General features: G+C 35.6%; 1 long non-coding RNA gene across 1 annotated transcript; it reads right to left on the bottom strand.

Annotated features, from left to right (window-relative positions):
• Nucleotides 1–710: 710 nt before the first annotated feature.
• LOC134762136 (uncharacterized) lies at nt 711–20,419 on the bottom strand. Its single transcript, XR_010141798.1, has 5 exons — nt 20,306–20,419; nt 18,754–18,795; nt 15,715–15,882; nt 14,498–14,538; nt 711–8,422 (listed from the first exon to the last, which is right to left on the bottom strand). It is a non-coding gene; the product is annotated as an uncharacterized LOC134762136 (long non-coding RNA).
• Between the last annotated feature and the right edge of the window lie 1,431 nt (nt 20,420–21,850).

Raw genomic sequence — 21,850 nt, 5'->3', positions numbered from 1 at the left:
TGTTATGATGTGCTTCACAGATCACCACCCATCCCCCAACCCATTCAAAACTGAGGCACTCATTCTCTCAGCTCCTGGGAGTGTTAGTGGTTGACAGCTGTCTGCTGAGTCCCTCTCTGGAAATTGCCTCTGGCTAAGAGAGCCATCTCACTCAAAGTTCAAGCCCTTTCCTGGGGTAGCAGATATCCAATGACAGTAGATGTGGGAATTTAAAGGCTGGGCCCTTGCCTCAATTCAAGACACCTTTTAGGGGCCATCCCACCTTCAGAGGTCCCTCAAGGGATTAGCTGGGACATATGTTGGGATGTCTGTAGAGTTCAGCTTCTCCCTTTGCCCATCCTGCTTCATTTCCTTGCTCTCACTGGGCGTCATCCAGACAGCCCTGAATAATGAATATACTTCCTGCACACACATTTCTATTGCAAAGTCTGCTTCCTAGTGAACCTAAGCTGCATTGTTACGTCTGTATATTAATTAACAAATAGTCTATACTGCATGTAAAATGCACATGCTTAATTATCATCATGCCTGGACATAAAAATTAACTCATATTTTTAAATCTCATCATTTATTTCATTGTTCTGAGATATTTCTGTATTTGTTAATTCATTCTTATCACTGATAATTGTGTGCCGAACACATGCTAGGTTCAGTGGAAAACACTAGAGGTACCGTGATGAGCAAAATAAAAGTGATCTCTTATTCTCCTGTGCTTTGCAGATGAGTTAGGGAGATGGACATTTGCAAAATAATCACACAAAAATATATTTACTGCAAATAGCAACATCGATGAAAAACAAAAGGCTGTTATAGTAGAGGACCCTGAGAAATCGGTGGAGTCCTTGAGGTAATGGCCTCACTGCTGAGACCTAAAAGACAATGTAAGAGTTAAAAAGGCAAAAGGAGGTTATTAAAAGACTTGCGGGAAAGGAGAGCAAAGTGTAAAAGCTCCAGGGTCAGAGATATTCAACAGGGAAAGAAGGCCCTGATGGCTGGAGTTTAAGCAACTAGTGGGAGAGCGACCCAGGGTGAAGCTGCAAGATAAGCATGCCATGTTTTATTTAGTCTTTGTTTAGGGTTTTGAACTTTATTCTATAAGAAATGGGAAGCCATGAAAGTTTTTTAAAGCAGAAGAATGGTATGATCAAATGTGTATTTTGAAGTATTACTCTGATTGCAATGTATGTGTAATTGCATATTCATGTACTCACTTGGTTGAATGTGTGAAAATCAACCAAGGCAAGTGATTTCTGGAGATGGGCTCAGTCATTTCCTGTGCATGCTAGCCTGGGTGGTAATCATAAGTGCCATTAGAAACCAAAATAGTGCATTTCTACCATATATTAACACCATTGCTATTTAGCATGTTGTGGCACTTAAAAGGCATATCTCTATTTTTAATCAGAGGCCAGAAAGAAAAACCTACACTCCGGAAGGATTTCCGTCTCTCAGTCAATGGCTCTCGTTCTGTTTTCCAACATAAAATTATAATCATCAATTTTTAATCATCTGAATAATGAACGATGTGCTGTTCTTGTTCTGCAGTTTGTTTTCATGATTTTTGCTACCCCTACCCCTACACTACCCCTACACTGTAAGATCCTTGATAATTTTTAGTGGGTCTTATCTTTTTATCCTCCATGCCTAACATGGTACCTAGTACATAGCTGGTAAATAAATATTATGAATAACTATCATATTTTTATCTTAAAACTTCATTGCAGATCATTATTTAGCATTACTCTTTTTCAACGTGGCAGAGAGTATAGAAAGCCTAAGAGGAAAAGATTTCTAGTGGCTATACAAATAGATAAAGGGAATCAATGGCCAACTCACAAAAAAGGGAATACAAGCAGTTAATGAAAATGTGAAAATTGAGTCAACCCAATCAGTAATCAAAGCAATGTCAAAAAATTATAATGACATAGAGTTTTTCACACATCAAACTGGCAAAGATTTTTTAAGGAAATGAGGGTGTAATAAAATTAACAGGTTCATAAGATTCCATAATGAGTAAAAACTTAGTATAGTATATAGGCAGGGCAGTTGAGCAATACACAGCTTTCTTAGTCTATTTGGCTGCTATAACAAAATACCATGAAGTGGTTAGCTTATAAACAACAGACATTTACTGCTCCCAATTCTGGAGGTTGGGAAGTCCAAGATTAAAACATTGGCAAATTTGGTGTCTGGTGAGCACCCACCCTCCGGTTCATGGATGATGCTTTCTCGCTGTGTCCTCAGATGGCAGAAGGGACAATGCAGCTCTCCAGGTTGCTTTAATAAGGGCACTAATCCCATTTATGAAAGTTCTGCCCTCATGATCTAATCACCCCTCAAAGGGCCCACCTCATAATATCCTCACATTGGTGATTAGGTTTTAACATGTAAATTTTGGGAGGACACAAACATTCAAACCACAGCAATAGCCAAACAGTAAATATGTGCATTCTCTGAGTCATCAACTTTATTTCTGATTTTTTTAAGAAAACAATATTCTTTTTGCAAGATGTATCCAAAAATATGTTCATTCTGAAGTTGTTCATACAAAAATAAAACAACATATATGCCCTATAACAGGTGACTGATTGATAACTGATTATTAATAACTGACATTGGCTGGGCAAGGTGGCTCATACCTGTAATTCCCGCACTTTGGGAGGCCAAGGCAGGCAGATCATGAGGTCAAGAGATCAAGACCATCCTGGCCAACATGGTAAAACCCTGTCTCTACTAAAAATACAAAAATTAGCTGAGCGTGGTGCTGCGTGCCTGTAGTCTCAGCTACTCGGGAGGCTGAGGCAGGAGAATTGATTGAACCCTGGAGGCGGAGGTTACAGTGAGCCAAGATTGCACCACTACACTCCAGCCTGGCAACAGAGCGAGAGGCAAGTAGCACAAACTCCTTAAGCTTTATCTAACTAGGCAAAATAATCTAAATAGGTGGAGAATGTCCTATTATGAGATAGTTGTTTGAATGTTTTGATTTATTTAATCTATGAAACAGCAATCCTGTCAGTCTCTCACTCCAAACCCATCATGTCTTCCCATTTCACTCAGTAGGAAAATTGTACAATGACCTGCAAGGCATGTATGTATATATCTAGCTTTTTGTTTCTTCTCTCCTTCTCATTCCTGCTATTCTTGTTTACTCCCACTCCACCCACAGAGATTTTTCCACTTGCTCTTCCCTCTGTCTGCGCTGATATTACATACTAGGTATTTCAACAGATAGCCCTTCATCAGCTTCAAGCACTTGCATAATGACCACCTTCTCAGTAAGGTCTTCTCGAATACCATATTTAAAATTGCAGCTCACATTTCTCACATTCACTATCCCCCTTTTCCTATTTTATTTTTCTCCCTAGCAATACAATACAAACGACATTCTATTTGTTTTAATGATGTGTGCGCTCATTGCCTGCCTTCTCCTAATAGAATGTAAGTTCCCCGAGGCTGTTTTGTTCACTGCTATATCATCAGTGTCTGAACCAGTGCCTAGCATATTGTAGATGCTCAATAAATGTTTTTGAAAAAACTCATGAAACAGATTGTAGGTTATAGTCTCTTTTCATACTTATGTATTAGCATTTAATATTCTACATTTATGTGTTTGTCTCATCCACCAGACAGAACTGTTCAAGGGCAAGGACTATATCTTATTAATCTTTGAATCACTCAGTTTAGACAGTGTCTGGATTTAAGTAGATGTGCTCTAAATATATGTTGATTGAACAAGCAAATGGAATAAAAATCAACATGTTTGTGTACTTTCCCAAAAGCACCCACCTCAGTGCATCTTAGGTCTTCAAAAATTGAAATTTATCATGTATGTCAATCAGAGAAACTCTAAGTTAAGAGCTTGCTCTGAAACACATTTCTCATTCTTCTTGTCTTAACAACTCACTTGACAGTATTTGATAAATACAGTCATTCGTGCAAAGGACCTTGGTATTTCCAATAAATTTGAAAATACTTCCCATTTCCTTGTATCTTTCCTTCAACACATTCAAATAGTTTAATTTGTTTTGTTGTTTCAAATATTCTGAGCAGTTTCTTCTCCATTTATTAAAAATTTTATTAAATTTTAAAGAATATTCACATCTTATTTGCAGAATTTAAGGGAAAGATTATTTGGTACTTTGTATCTTAAATAGAATAACCATTCTGAAAGTATTTTGACAGTCTTTTGGAAGAACAGATATATTATGTGTTTATGCCATTGTATGTGTTGTGTATGTATAGATATATACATGTATGTGTGTATGTATATTTTAAATCATCCATCGTACTTTTTCCAATTGTTGCTTAAAATGAGTCATCACTAGATTCATTAATTCAACTATCTTGTTTTAGGCTTCAATGAAAAGAGCTTATAGATTTTTCCTTTTTTTATTTATTTTTCTTTTCTGGGGGTTGGTGTTGCGGGGTGCTGGTTACTATCACTCTTCCAAGTAGCACAAATACATTTCACAATGTGAACTTTGATAAATGTCCAAATGGATTTTAAAACTAAGCAAATTGAACCGCTTTTTGAGTCCCATAATTTATTCCAGCCATCTGTGTCACACACACACGTTTGTTTCTTAAAGGCTTTATAAATTTTTTTATTTTTTTTTGCCCATCTTCCAAACCAGCAGCACATTAGGATATAACAGCATTAACATATTTCAAGATTGACTTTGACCCCCTGAAGAATATAATACATCTTTCCATTGAGAAACATTTTTCAACTTAACTATTTTCAATTTGGAGATTAAAAAGTGTAGAACCAAAAACATTCTTTTGGCATGATACTTTCTATTTAAAGGCCACCAAATGTTTCTTTCTGAGAGATTGTATTGAGTGGTTAGGATCTTGGCATCCACTATTGTTCTAGGGAAAGATTTTCCTGGCCCACACTTGTTGTTCCTGGATAATGAATGACTAGAGTATATGGACAGAGCCACCTTCCCATCTGTATTAGCTTTAACTACCATTGATTGCTGTGTTGCATCCTCTGTTGAACCATGCATGCTTAATCATTAATTTTACTTAGAGCTAATAAAAATAGCTGACTTTATTGATCATCTACTGTATGCCCAGGACATTACACATAATCTTTGATTTAATTACCACAATAATCTGAATTTAAAAATATAGAAACTGACACTTATGTATTTTATTGGAGTTTCTGATACCTAATTTCTTTCTTGGGGGTGGTAGGTAGGAGTTATTGAAACACCACCACAATATCGTGAATTTTATTTATTTATTTTGAATGCAGTATACTTACAAAGAGCATTTTTGGGTTTTATAAACGTCCAAATGGATTTTATTTTGGTTTTATTCATGGAACTAACATTTAGAGTTCCTATTTTGCTAAGCAATTTATTAGACTTTGTATATTAATTATCATATAGTTAAGAAAATTGAGGCCTCACAATGTTAATGCTGTATCTTCACAAGACTAATGGGTGGTAGATCTTGGATTCTTGCCCAGGACTCCTTCACTCAATACCTTCTATTTTACATGTCTTCCTTGAAATAGAGTAATATGTTCCCTTACAGAATTTTTCTATTTTGCTATTCTATTCTAGTCTAATCTGTGACCTATGAGAATCCTGATTAAAGAATGATAATATCTATTTCATGGTTTTTCCTTGTTACAGTAAGAAACAAACATATGTATATACCTATTATATATGACTAAATATGTTACATATATCATCCACATCCTAAATATGTACAGTTATAGTTGTTACGCATAGTAAATCCATGCCTAGGTGATGAGTTGTATCACAGATTTTGACAGAAATATAATGTGTTAAATACTTTGTCATCTTCCTCTCATCATTTTAACTAAGCAAAATTGCTAAACATAGAACATAAATTTCTAATCAACTTGTATGTGCTTTGATACAAGAAGCAATTCATACTTTAAAGTAGATTGTTCTGGGCATAAGAAAAATTTGACTAAAGTGATAAAATAGGGAATGATTAAAGAGTTTCAGATTCTTTAGCTTAGAGAAGACAAAGCTGGCTAAGCTTGAATAAATTATTGTATTGAAATAGTTTTTATCAGAATAGTGAGCAGTTGTTTTCTATTTTGACATCAGGTCATGAAATAGGTTTAATAAATTGAGACAATGTAATTGGATATAAAAAATAACTTCTTTATGTCAAAGATAAAATATTAGCATGGACTACCAGGGATGATATGAAGTCTTTATCCTGGAAATCTGAACAAAGAACATAAACAGCCATTTACCCCAGCTGCAAAAAGCAAGCTGATGGACAATGTGATCCTTAATAGTCTTTTCTAATATTTTGTTTTTATAGACATCATAACTTTTTCTTCTCTTTCCTTTTACATATCCCTGCCTTTTATGATAATAGTACCTTAAAGCAGGAGCGATTTCTGATTTTTATTTTTAAACATACCTGACTATAAGATATTAACTGCAATTTCTCTTTTACATTAAATTTTCAATAAGTGAAAATGGTAATATATTAGCCAGTTCTTCAAGAAAAATGCAGATTTCAAGGTAGGTCACATTTCTATTATATCCCATAACATACATACAGCAATTAGATTGATGGCTGAAAAACATATTTACATCATAACACTCCCCTGTTAACCTATCAATGGATTCTCATTAAAATTAAAGTAAAGCACACATTACTTAGATTGGCGTACAATGACTATACCTCTGTGTATCTGTGATCTCATGTCATCTCCATTTTACTCCAGCTTATACCACATCAGCCACTGTGGCTTTACTATTTATCCAGCATATTAATTCTAAGCTCTTTCTATTCTTTGTACTTGGATGAATATCAAAATGGTACAGAGCAGGCAACTATTCAATGATGTTGGATCAAGATATTCCTTAAGTAGGAAAAAGCAAGCGTAAAGTCATTGACTTCCCTTTCCATCATTTTCCCCTGAATATGAATAGGTACACATACACATCAATGCCCATCAGTTTCTCTGATAATTTTCTTTATTTTATATACACTGACTTTGTATCTATATCTGTATACTTGTTTATTGTCAGCTTCTTCCTCTCTAACATGAGTATTGTGTGTTCTTTGCTGTGTTGCCTACACCTAGAATGGTGCCTGGCACATGATAGACACTTAATAAATAAACCTTTCACTTCACTTTCAATTTAAAAGTAGATATTATTTCTGCAGTGTCAAAATATGATGAAAAATATTGTTTATAGTTGTGACTATAGTCAAAGTCAATATATTTGTGAGTGAATATTATACTTTCCATCCATATGGTTTGTCATCATGGAAAGAGAGCTGTAGTCTAAAGGTGAAGTGGGAAGTACAATTTGCAAAAATCATTACCATTCCTTTCTAAATCCAAATCAAGGCTTATTGTCTTTGGGTAAACATGTATTATTTAAGAAACTTATACTGAAGTTCTTATCTCCATATAAGAAAACGTTTTCTGTTAAAAAGATGTGATTCTCTGATGTGAGAAGAATTTATTCCATTCCTTATCTGAGAATTTCATTGCCATTTGCATGTCGCCTGGAATACAAATTGTACTGAGTAATCAATCATTGTTTAATTGCCGCTCAAGTAAACCCTTGTAATCAGACTTGCTATAAAAATGTTAAGGTGTGCAAAAAGCATAAGGTGGCATTTTCCCCTCCTTCTTATTATGCCTGTGTAACTTCCATTAATACTAATAGGAGGCACAGCTGGTCGTCAACAGGAGATTACAGGTTGCTGTTTAAATCATATTTTATTTTTATACCTTGGCAAGATTTATGTATTGAAATCAGGTGGCCAGATTTTTGCTGTTGTTAAGAAATCTTTTACTCTGAAAGAATGAGATTGGGGGGTGGGAATTGGGTCTCACATTTTTTATTTTAGGAATATAAAGACTCGAAATCCAAGCAGCAGCTTGTCCTTATACAGCAAGTCTGTCTTATTCTTTAGCACCAGCTGGAGTCCCGTTTCTAATTTGCTGTGAAGAATTAAGTGATTTGAGACCCATACCCTGGAGTATTTGACCTCCAATGTCAACCAGCTAGCTTGCAATTCCCTTGGCTGGAAAGTTTCTCCAGAATTGATTTGAACTAACATCAGTTAAAACACTCTGAAATATGGTAGTAAATATCATTGCAAATCTGAGTATGACTTTATAGCCGTGAAAATAAACACACTGTAGAATATTAAAGAAAAGAGTTTAAGAGCATGGAGAGCCTTGAGGACCAGAAATGTTGTGACAATAGAACGATTCACCTCAGGGTCATCAGTTTAAGTCTGGCACAGTTGGTTGGCTACACTGTCTGAAGATGGTTGTTTGTAGCATATGTGAACTGTGCCAGTGCTTGCAAATTCATTTCATAGGGTTCAGGTCCATTTGTCATAAAACAGTTATTCCTGTTATTTTTCAATTGCCAGAGTGTTGACAATCCTAGAGGAGAATAGAAGGACTAATAAGAACAAAGTTAGTGTAGTGTCTTCGTTACCCCAAGCACAGGCCAGTCTCCTTTCCCCCAATCTTCATTTTCTCGTGCTGTTGCCCTCACTCACCTAGATTCTCTCCATTTTTTTTCTCTATACTTAATCTAGTCCTTTAAATTATCTAATGCATTCCTTTTCCCTCTCCATGAAACTTCTCCCAGTTATTCCTGTTACTGGTAGATTTCTATCATTCCTGAACTTGGTTGGTACCAACGACCTGAAATTAGACATAATACCAGTGCAAGTAAGTAATAAGGTCAACAGTGCTGGAAGGATTGGTAGGTAGGAGGACACTGTGGTAGCCAGAAGAATAAATATCAATGTCTCCATAACTCTTCTGAAACTCCTTAGTCCTTATTCTCTCTTCATTTTTTCTTTTTCCAGCTTTTACCTCAGTTAATTTACCACATCATGTGAAACCATATCGTGCTCCTCACCCTGAAGTCTCTGGCTTCTCACCCTAGAAACACCACCTGCTAACAACCTGTACTGCTGGTATCCATCTTTGGCCACCACCTATCCTAACTTGCTGGACTAGCACCCTATGCCGAGAAGGGTACAAAAAACGTATAGGGAGGTAAGTCCTACCCACATGAGACAATAAAATGGACGGATGAGAAAGTGGATAGAAAGTGCCAGGCATTAGTTGAGATCAAAACGTGTTAAGTGCAGCTGGGCATGGTAGCTCACATCTGTAATCCCAGCACTTTGAGAGGCTGAGATGGAAGGATTGTCCAGGAATTCAAGACCAGCTGGGACAACATAGTGAGACCTGTCTCTACTAAAAATTATAAAAAGTAAATAAGCCAGGTGTGGTGGTGCATGCCTGTATTCCTAGCCACTGGAGAGACTGAGGCAGGAGAATTGTTTAACCCCAGGAGTTCCAGGCTTCAGTGAGCTATGATCACCACTGCACTTCAGCCTGGGTGACAGAGCAAGACCCTGTCTCAAAACAAAACAAAACACCCAGGTGTTAAGTGTGCATTCTGGTTGGAAAATTAAATAGCGATTACCTTTCACAACCAATTTCACACATATATTACTTTCATATGTTCATTGAGGTACTTGGTACACCTAATACTATTTTTCAAGTATACTGTGAGTTAATTTAACCTTATGACTTTGTGTAATTTCCAACCTTGAACTTGCATGTTTTTTTTCCCCATGAGTAAAACGATATGATGAGACTGAGTAATAAAAATAGCCACCATTTATTGAGAGATTATGTTATGCCACACACTCCTTTAAGTGCATGATGTACATTATACATACCCATACAATACTTAATTATCAATCCAGAAGATATTATTATGCTTATTTTACAGTTCAGGAGAATGGGCCTCTAGGAATTTAAGTTCCTTGACCCAGGACACTACCTAGTTAGGCACATAAAGACCTAGCCTGAGATTCTGCCACAATATATCAAATTTGCTGCAAGAAAATATTATGTCTGTGCATTCAACTCAGTACTTTATCATATATAGTGGAAAAAAGAAAGGCTGTTTATATGCTATTGTACACCAATTCTTGCTTGTTTAAGTCTTTTGTTACTAGGTCAGATTTTGAGTGTAATATTCCAGTAATTGATATATGCACTTCTTGTTCGTCCTTGACATCGCATGACACCTCATGGTGCACTGAATAAATGTTCAACAAATAAATGCATGTGGCTTTGATGTGACGTTCTGATAAAATTATGGGATCCTGTTATTCCTTTTATTTTCAATTGCCACAGTGTTGCAATCCTAAAGAAGAATCGAAGGACTAATAAGGACATAGTTAGTGCAGTAGCTTTCAGGGATGTGAGGTCTGAACCTCTTGGTTTAAAATTGAAAGAAAAATTTTTCCTGCCTCCTATTACAGTACCTAAGACTGTATACAGTACACATCCTGGTTTTCTAGTAATGAAGTTTTAAGAGATATGTGATCACTTTCATTCACGTTTTTTTTCTGAATATGTGATAAGAAAATCATAAAACACAAAACATTAAAGGGGGAAAATACAAAATACTCATAATTGTACTATTGACATTTGAATTTATATCAATTTATGGAAATTTTGATTTGTTATCTTTTTTACTTAACTTCAAATGTGATTTTTAGTAGATTCATATTATTCTAAATTTTGGATGTTCCCTAACATATTAGTATGTGTAGGCTAGGTTATGCTACAATAACAAATTACTCCAGAAATTTCGGAGGCTTAATGCCAAAAAGGTGTATGTCTTGCTCACGTTACATATCCCATGTGGGCTGGTAGAAAGCTTCTGCTCTATACAGATACAAAGGGACTTGAGCTGCCAGAGGTTGCAATTTCTTTTGATTACACCTTCAGGAACATATGGCCTCCTCAGTCCAAGTGGTTATAAAGATGCAGAAATTTCTCACCTCAAAGTAAAATACTTAAATAAGAAAAGACATATGTCACTTCCACTCATAGATCAGTGGCCAGAACAAGTTGCATTACAGTGCCTAATTGTAAGGGGCCTGCAGACTGTAAAGGAACACATGGGATATTTTATGTAATTAACCCTCCTCAATTTCTTTCTTAAATAGATGTCCCTCAGTTTTATATTTAGCAGTGTTTTCTCAAAGTTTGGAGTATAAAGAAAGGCATCCTTCCTTTTTTCAAGTATTAATAAATCTGTAATAGTTACTAGCCTTTAGACTTCAGACTTAGGTTCACTCAAAATATAACTTATGTGTTCTATAATAAAAGTTAATTTCTATTTTGAATCCTTAATCAGCCAAGTGGCAAAACAAAATCTCAGCCAATCTACTACTTCTTCTCCTATTCACCTAGAGTTTCTTCTAAATTTAGGGGATGGCAAAGTGCCCATATTTCAGGCAGGAGAGTGAGGCACCTGGGCCCTAGTCATTTGCATGTTCCTGTGTGGTGACTGATGAGATGATCATCACCCATTCTATTCGCTAGTCCATCTGCATGAGTACAAGAAGCTTCTATTTCCTAAAGACAAGACTCTCAAAGCGTTGTGTTCTCTCTCAGTTGCTGCTGTGCCAGTGTGGGCCTCATATTCTGCTCTGAATGTGTCAAAGATGGGGTGCTGGCAAGGGGATGTAAAACATCAGGGCTCAAATTCTTTTCTCAGAGTCCCAATAGTGACTAGTTTTTCTCCCTTGATAGGGAGGATAGGAAGTGTAGAAATTGGCTGATTGCATATTCTCCCAAATCTTACGATGTACCCTAACTTCAGGTTTTGAAATCAAGAGGCTAAAATTTGACTTTTCTAAAACTTGTCTTCTGTTTTAATAACTCTCAGCTGAAGCTATAATCCCACTGACTGAGTAGAGGCAAAAATGAGGAAAAAAAGTTGAAAAATATATACCTTTCATCAAAATATAATTCTATGAAAGAGATACATAATATATGTTTGTGTATGTAAATATGTGTTTGTGTGTGTGTGTGTATTTGTTGTTGTTGTTCACATTGAAAGAGATAATGCTGCCTACCAAACTAGTAAGTCCTTTCTTGGAGAAATTGCCAAACACGCTGACCAACTACTCAGGTTTCCTGTGTGTAAGGTGGTCATATTCTGCACCATGCAACTATATTATCTAATAAAACCTGACTATCCAGTGTTTATTTGCAATCCCAGAGCCAAAATTCTTCTTTAATAATATGCATCCCAATCATATTCTTAACTTAGTATTTTACCTGGAGGCTTAGGTGTTCCCAGAAATACATTTTTAAAAAGTATTTTAGAGGTGGTGGTGATGGGATAGGGAATTTTTATTTGTATGGTCATTTGTTGGTTAGCTGTGGCTTTAGAAGAGCCATTTTATCTGTCACTGGAGGAAGGTGACTCACTAGTTGTGAATGTAATTCCCTCTCTTTCTACATACAGTTTCCAAGAAGGAAGTCTTGCCACTGTGTTTCTAATGAGTCATTTTTTAATCATGCTGCCCATCAAGAAAGATAGAGGAACAGATTATTTTTTTATTTTTGTGGATAGTTTTTCAACCCAATAAGCACTTCTTCTTGAGACATTAATCCACTTTATGAGAGAGAACAGGACCAGGATAGTGGAGGGCTTATATTTTGGGAGGCAGTTGGAGTGGGTGGGGGGTAATGAGAGAGTTTCCTGATTGGGAAATGGGAAGGAGTGGAAAGGAGAAAAGAAGTACAAGTTCCACAGAGTAGAGGCCCCCTGAATATGTAGGTTCGTAGAAGAAGAAGGCTCTGTGGGTCCCTGTAAAGACTTAGCACTCAATTTCGCTGTTTCAAGGATCTTGGCAAGTGTCTCTCACAACTAAGCCAGGCAAAGAGGAAATTCATCTTCCACGGGAGCCACAGCCATCATAAAATGTCACAGTGGAATGAGCAGTGAAAGAGTGGAAAATGCAGTGGAAGAGTAAAGTTTCATAGTGACAATGTATAATCCCTAGATGATCTCTTTACTTTTAATAGACTTTTAATTTTAGAGTAGTTTTAGATATAGAGAAAAGTTTCGAAGATAGTACAGAGAGGTCCTGTTCATCTGACACCCAGTTTCCATTATTATACCTTCTTACATTAGTATGGTACGAACATTACATTCATGAACCAATGTTAGTCCATTATCATTAACTAAGTTCCTACTTTACTCAAGTTTCCTTGGCTTTTACCTAATAGTTTTTACTCTTGCAGGATCCCACCAGTGTACCATACTACATTTACTGGACATGTCTCTTTAGGTTCCTTTTCGCTGTGGCAGTTTCTCAGATTGTCCTTGTTTTTGATGACCTTTGAGTAGTACTGGTCAGATATTTTGTAGAATCCCTTAATTAGATTTGTCTGGTATTTCTTAATGATTAGATTGGCTAAAGATTTTTAGGAGGAAGACTTCAGAGGGAAAGTTCCATTTTTATCCCATCATAATACAAGTATGTGCTAGCAATATGACTTATCACTGTTGATATTAAATTTGTTCACCTGGCTGAGATATTGTTTGTCAGGTTTCTCCACTGTAAACCTACTCTCTTCCTCTCTTTCTTTTCGTAGTGTATTTTTTAGAATGAAGTCCCTTATGAGAAGACCACATGTAATTATTAGAAATAAGAAAGATCGGTGGGGCTCAGTGGCTCACGCCTGTAATCCTAGCAGTTAGGGGGGCCAAGATGGATGGATTGCCTGAGATCAGGAGTTCAAGACCAGCCTGGGCAACATGGCGAAACCCTGCCTCCACTAAAAATAGAAAAAAATTAGCTGGGAGTGGTGGTGCGTGCCTGTAATCCCAGCTACTCGGGAGGCTGAGGCAGGAGAATCACCTGAATCCAGGAGGTGAAGGTTGCGTGAGCCAAGATCATGCCATTGCAGTCCAGCTTGGGCAACAGAGTGAAACTCTGTCTCAAAAAACGAAAAAAATAATAAGAAAGATCAGTGGTGGTAGGGAGGAGTGACCAGATTGGAGAATAATATAAAATAAGTAGAGTTTGATTTATGCTTTGAAAAAAAGGTAGGGTTTGGATAGGTAGTAGGGACAGAGGATGGGGAGTTACGCTGCCCATCCTTATAACCAAGTACCTTCATAGATTATTTGGAATTCTGCATGAAAGCTCTGTTTATTCTCCCCTATTTATTCACTTATTCAGTTATTTATTTATATTAATATGGACTGATGGATGTTTATTTTATACTTGAGTTATAATCCACACTACTTTTTTTTTTATTGTTGCTCAAATTTTTCCAGCATTTGACATTGAGAGCTTTTTCATTTGGCTCCAGTGTCCCTTTGATATGCCCCCTTCACTCATCATTATGTGTCTGTGTTTGTGGCTCTGTGTGTGTATGTGTGTTTTAACACTTCCTTACTTTTTGGCACTACAACATGCCCCAAGGTTATCTTGTATATTCCCAGCCTCTGTTTTGGAATCAACCATTTTCCCAGGTAACTTGCTTCCTTCGATTGGAGAAAAGTACATTAGAAACCAAGATCTGGGCACTAGGTGTGCTTATTGCTATTGGAGTGTCATTTTTCTAGGTCTTCTCAGCTGACAGAGCAAAAAAAAGTTTATGTATACTCACCCTTGTATGTACACTTATCTGTAAATATTTCCATAATCCACCTGTAATATATAGAGGAAATTAAATAATGTGCTAAATTAAACATGAGTTCATACTAATGTCTCCAACTTTAACCCATTGCCACATTGATCATTCTAAACACCCCTAGTGTTTTTGTGACTTCCCACTCTAACAGTGAGAAACCTGGCTCCCACCATCCATTTACTTAATTCTTCAGTTCCAGTGTATGTGTATGGTAGTATCAGAATTGTTAAGCTATAACCCTGCGGGAAACAATTTTGTCAACTATACTACATTGCTTAGGTACCGTGTCTTTTGTCGCTAGCTTTGTGGACTCCACGAGCTTCTGAAGTTCCTTCCATCAGTACCTTTTTCCCTACTTTCTTCAGTGAGGTTATTTCATCCACTTGTAGTAGAGTTAGATTCTTCTGTCACACGTTGCCTTTCATCATGGGATTTCTTAATCTCCTAAATGATTTTGTTTTAATTTACATGTGTTAAGCTTTACTGTTGGTGCTATAATGGTCTATGGGTTTTGACAATTTAATTGTCATGTACCCACCATTATAATATCATACAGAAAAGTTTCTTGCCCAAAATATCCCCTGTATTTTATCTATTTAAACCTGCCCTCTCGTGGAACCCTTGGCAACCACCGGTCTGTTCACTGCATCTATAGTTTTGCCCTTTCCAAATGTCATATACATTGAACTATAAGTTATGTAGCCTTTCAGACTAACTGCTTTCACTTACTAACATGCATGTAAGGTTCATGCATATTTTTGCATAACTTGATAGCGCCTTCCTTCTTATCACTAAATAGTATTCTATTGTTTGGATAGACAAGAGTTTGTTTAACCTTTCACCTACCGAAAGACATCTTGGTTGCTTTCAGTTTTTGGCTATTATATATAAGACTTCTAAAAACTCATGTGCAGATTTGCTTTGCAGCTTTATCATTTAATTTTTTAAATTTAGATATAATTTGCATACCTTAAGATTCATCTTTTTAAAATGTATATTTCAGTTTCTTAGTACATTCACAATATTGTGCAGCCATCACCACCATCTAATTCAAGAATATTTTCAGCACCCCAAAACCATGTACCCAACAATTATTTCCCACTCTCCCTTGCCTCCAACCCACTAATCTACTTTGTCTCTATAGCTTTGCTTATCTGGACATTTCCTACAAATGGAATCAAATGATACATTACCTTTTGTGTCTGGCTTCTTTAACTTAACATAGCGTTGTCAAGGTTCATCCATGTTGTAAACATGTGCCAATCATTCCACTTTATGTCTGCGTATTATTCCATTATATGGATATACCACACTTCATCTTTCCATCAGTTGTTGGACATTTGAATTGTTTCCACTTTCGGCTATTAAGAATAATACTGCTATCATCATTTATATACACATTTTTGCATAAACATATGTTTTCATTTCTCATGGATATATATCTATCACTGTAATTGCTGGGTCATATGGTAACTCTTTGCTTAACTCTTTGAGGAGTTCCCCAACTATTTTTGAAAGCAGCAGTACTATTTTAGATTCCCTCCAGCAATGTTTGAGAGCTTCAATTTTGCCACCTCCTCACTAACACTTGTTATTGTCCATCTTTTTTATTATAGCCATGTAATGGGTGTGATTTGATATCTCATTAAGATTTTGATTTGCATTTCTCTAATGACTAATGATCACGTGCTTCACATGCAGGTTTCTGTATGTTCATAAGTTTTCAGATCAGTTTGGTAAGCACCTAGAAGCACTATTGTTGGATTATGTGTTAAGATTATGTTCTCTTAATTTTTAGTCAATCAAATAAATGTAATCATCTAAAACAACCAATATTTGTGAACTCTTATCTGTTACAAACCATGATAGCTAGCTAGTTGTTAGCCAGAGAGGAAATAGAAAACTCATGTTGCTCTATGTTATTCTTCCCTGAGTGCAAATGATTATTGCACCTTCTAGGGGAGATGACAAGGTGCTGGGGTACTTTCAGGTGTCACAATGACCATGTGTGCCACAAGCATTTAGTGTCTGAGGATGAATCAATATTGTGCAGTGTGTGAAAGAGTCTTGCACAATTAAGAAATGTTCTATTCCTAATGTCACTGAACATCCCAGATGAAATTAATAGACAAATGTAGGAGTCAACAGAAACTGAAAGACAGAAAAGATAAAGGGTAGAGTTCAAAATTTGTAAGTGAAAAAACAAGTATGGAAAGGAAATAGTGGTTAACTGACAACTTTCTGGGACTGATAAGATCTCCTTCCTAGAAATATTTTGAGACTTAAATAATCTCTGAGACCTATAAATGTCACAGTCTTTGAGACTGTTGTTTTTATTTATATTTTGCATCTTCATCCTATCTAACATTATTTAGATTACCTTACTGAGTGGCCTTTGCAGTCAAAAGATGCTAACCAGCACACTTTTTTTTCCTATAAAGCTATGGACAGGGTGGAATTTGAAGGAGGTGTTAAAGTTCCCACTTTACTCTGAAGTTATTCATTATAAGCTGTTAGGACTAATATTTGCATTGTGGTTAAAAAATGACAAGTAATTGTGGTATCTTTAAACATTAACCTGGCAAGCTCATTATTTGGGATGCTTTGATTAATTATTTTTCTTTGTGATGCTAATGAATTGCTTTCTGAGGTCACATAAAATTATGAAATTGAAGCTAACATAAAATCAAATATTTGGGTAGGAGAAAGAAGCAAGTGCTTTGCATCCTTATTCCAAGTATGTGGGATAGTATTCTAAAGTATTATTCAGCATTATAAACCAGGAATTAACACAGAAAAAGAATGAAAATTTCTTAATTTAATTCCCATTGGTAGAATATTGTGATGAAGTGGAACTTTGTCAAAAAAAAAACCAAAAAACCCAAGTCACACTCTGTACATACCAAAGTGTTTAATTTCCATTTAGTTGATTTTTGCATTTTACCAAAATGCTAAATTCATTTTCCCCCAACAATTAAAGAATAGAATACATTGTTCTATATTTCTCGCAGCCAACTCAGTAAGTAGTGATTAAGCCTTCTGGCAGTCTGTTCCATTCATGGCCCCCAGTGAACAAGTTTCCGTGTATTCATCCCCTTGTATAATTCTTTCCCATCAAATCTGGGCTGGACCAATGACGTGCTTAATCAAAAGAACATGTCAGAGTGCCAGTTCCAGGCCCAAGCTTTAAAAGGTCTGGAAGTTTTCACTTTTGCACTCATAGGAGCCCTGAGCCTCCAGGCAGAAATACAGCTATGCTTCTGGAAAGGGCATGGGAGAAGCACCAAGCAGAATGAGAGAACCTGTGACTACATGGAAAAAGAAAGATGCCTAGCTCTCTCAACTTCCCGACATGCCCACAGCAGAGTTACCAGTTGAATTCACCCACAGAAGTGACCAGCAGCAAGACAAGCAGAAGAATCAGTTGCTGAGTCCAGCACAGACTGCAAAATTGTAAACAAATTAAATAGTTGTTGTTTCAAGCCAGTAAGTTTGAGAATTTAGTTTTGAAGCAATGAAAAAACCAAGGCACCTACTGTATATCCAGCACTACATAATTTGCCAAGGAAGCACAAAAAATAGAAAATGAAGGAGTGATGCATGTTTGACTTCCAGTTGTTGAGCTGGATTATGGTATACTACATCTTTTCTTTTTTTCTTTCTTTCTTTTGTTTTTTTTAGACGGAGTCTCTCTCTGTCGCCAGGCTGGAGTGCAGTGGAATGATCTCGGCTCACTGCAACCTCTGCCTCCTGGGTTCAAGTGATTCTCCTGCCACAGCCTCCCGAGTAGCTGGGACTACAGGTGCATGCCACCATGCCCAGCTAATTTTTGTGGGTTTTTTTTTTTTTTTTTTTTTTTAGTAGAGACGGTAGGGGAGTCCACCGTGTTGGCTAGGATGGTCTCTATCTCCTGACCTGATGATCCACCCACCTCGGCCTCCCAAAGTGCTGGGATTACAGGTATACATCTTTTCATAAGAATTTTGGAAATTATGTTTTTATCAGTAATATATTTCAGCCACATTTCAGATTATCCAAAATATGGCTGGAATATTAATTATATTTAGCATTTTTTAGGCAAATGAATTCTTCAACTTACAACAAGTAACTTATCAATGAACTTTGGGAACATATTAATTTACTGGGTGTTACTGGTATCATGACATGCAATCTTTCAAGGAATAATTTCCAATTATTACAATAAGTCAAGCAAGGGAGAAATTTGGACTTACCTGTGTGATACAAGGAAGATGCAACACACTCAGTTTCAGGAACTGACAGGAAGGAAAGGGTCGGAATGAGCCAGGCATAAAAGAACAACACAAACATTCTAGTGGAGGAAGCCGCCATCTTAGAAGGGTACATAGGATTTGGTTTATAATCACACTGGATGGTGAAAAGGATTTTTATGAAATTACTCAAAGATAACAAGGAAATTACATGGTTAGGTCACATTTTAGAATTATGAATTTGGCAGCAGTTCATAGTAGAAGAGGGAAAGATTAGACAAAATCTTTAAAAGACTTCCTGACATCCAGTATTTTCAGTAGCTTTCTCCAGTATTCAAAAGAGATTTTTTTTAGTTCACATTTTATATTTTCAAATGTAAAATAATTAAATAAATGGCAGTAAGTACACTTATTTTGCAGTTTAGTCAAATGTTTTCATATGATGTCATAATAATATCAAATTTTCTTGACCAAATATCAAATTATTTAATCAAATAACTTTTATGATCCCCTGAGTTCATCCATGATATATTAAATAAAGAGATGTATAGTTTTTTACATGCATGACCTTTGATATCCTGAAAAACATTTTATAATGACGTTCCTTAGCAATATTTTTGTGAATGTATAAGTTTATATGTCTTTCTCTTTTCAATTTTTTATTCTGAGCATGATTTTTAATATTTTGCCAAGAGAGTAAATAGCAGAGCATTATCTTATGTATTTAGCTGTATTTACTTTTGAGGAGAAAAGATTTTTAAGAAAAAAAAAATCAGTTGGGTACTAAAGAAATAATTGAGTCAGGATGAAAAAGAAAATGAAAAAATCCTCCCCAATTCTTATTTTAGCCCTAAATTTCTTTTAGAGTATCTTATGTCAATGTGCTTCATATTGTTATTTGCAGTTGCATAGACTGTATCACAAGAACTAAGAGAAAAATATCTTGTTGGGATTTACTACCACTGTAGGCTTTGTAAACAAATAATTTGCTTATACACAAATATATTATCCAATGGTCTGACACCGTGCCTAGTAAACAGTTATGGCCAGAGTTAGTGCGAGAAAAGCAGATCCATAAGATCTGTTCAATTTATATTTCTAGGAGGATGAGCTGGGTTTGGATTCCTTCTAACATGTAACTTGGATATATTGTTCTATAAAACTTTACTGAAATTGGGGGAAGTCTTTCCAAATTAGATAAAGTGTTTTAGAGGGCTTAGTGCTTAAATTTCATGAATTGGTCTCAGTGCTGATCTATGCTTTGGTGGCATATGATAACTACTTCAGGCATTTTCTATGGCGAGAATTGATGTTATATGTGCTTCTGTGATTTGTAGTGTTATGTCATGTCACTGGATTACAGGTAATCCATTTCCCATTGAAATATGTAGCCATGACCAACCACAGTGGCTCATGCGTGTAATGCTAGCTCTTCGGAAGGCCGAAGCGAGCAGATTGCTTGAGCTCAGGAGTATGAAACCAATCTGGCCAACATGGTAAAACCCTATATCTACTAAAAATAAAAAAAAAAATAGCCGGGCATGGTGGCGCGTACCTGGGGTCCCAGCTACTCCGGAGTCTGAGGCGCAAGAATCACTTGATCCTGGGAGGCGTGATTGCAATGAGCCTCGATCGTGCCACTGCACTCCAGCCTAGGTGACAGCGTAAGACTCTGTTCAAAAAAAAAAAAAAAAAAAAAAAAAGAAAGAAAAAAGGAAAAAAGAAAAAAAAAGAAAGAAAAGAAAACAAAAAAAGAAAAGAAATACATAGCCACAAACTTCAACTGAGTAAAGAATGAATCAAATAAGAAGCATGGTGAATGTTTCTAAAATGAAAAGTCTGTATTTATTTTTAGGTTTGTATACATTAGAATCTATATTATAAAATATGGAAATTCTTTTAAAATCCAGAAATGCTGCATGTTTTTGAAAAGCATTACTCTAAATTGTATAATTTAGGTTTAAATATTGTTTGTGATAAAATATTAAAGGTAGTATTTGATTTGAAATATTTAAATTAGAGCTGTCTATAGATTAATTTCAAAATTATAACTCATAATCAGATGTTAATTCTAATTCTTTTTGGTGTCATATAAGTGTAAAATTGTATTTTTTTCTCTAAGGTAGCATAATGAACTGAGAATCTAAGATTTGAAAAACAGTGTACTAATGAACTTATAATTCCTTGGTGCATATGTTGGGGGGGCCTTTTTCAAAGCATATCTGAAAGTATAAAGAATCTCTTTTTAGTGTTTGATTAGCAGCAAAATTAGCAGGCTAGAAACATTATTCATAATATAATAGAGATGTAGGAAAGCTGGAAACTCTCCAATTGGATATTTGGAAACAGGGACAACTTAATTGTTCTGAGGTTGAGAGACAAATTACTGATTACATTTTCTCAGTAAAGGGTTCTTTTTAAAATTAAAACTAAATTTGTTTATATATTTTACTAAGAAAATGCTCATCTCCTCCTGCATAATGGTTGGCAGATAGTAGGTGCTCAATACACATTTTTAAATTAATTCTAAGTGCAATATGTCCATTAATTTTAAGTCTATTGGGCATGCTGCTTATTTGAACTTGGTGAAAATTATGGATTCTAGTTTTTCTATTTTATGGATTAGACACAGTCAGAAGGTACGAATGTTGATGCCATTTTTGGTGATTTTATTTTGAAGTAAAAATAGATAAATAATAAAACTTAATTTAAAATATAAATTCTAAATTTGTGATTTATGATATTTTGACTCAACATTTCTATTTCTAGTGTACAAATTATATCTGATTCCTGGGAAGTATTAAGGGCAATTTGTTGTATATCAGATGTTTTTATCTTTTTTATAATACCTCTTAAACGTGGTTTTTGAATATAAACCTTAACAATAGAAGAAAGAATGAAAGTGCCTACTTATTAAATGAAATATTTAGACGGGTATTTCTTAAGCTATATCCTCTCAAATTGAAGGTAAGAATTTTATAGGCAGCATAAGAAATTATGCTAAAATGAGTTCCCTCTGTGCACGTGAGCAGGTATATATTTACATTAGTGATGTGTATCTTTTACAATAAATGGGAAAAATAAATACTTCTTGTAGTTG

The sequence above is a fragment of the Pongo abelii genome, chromosome 1, assembly GCF_028885655.2.
Source record: "Pongo abelii isolate AG06213 chromosome 1, NHGRI_mPonAbe1-v2.0_pri, whole genome shotgun sequence".
Lineage (NCBI taxonomy): Eukaryota > Metazoa > Chordata > Mammalia > Primates > Hominidae > Pongo > Pongo abelii.
Note: the sequence above shows the minus strand (reverse complement) of the source record. Positions and strands in the feature narration are given on the sequence as shown.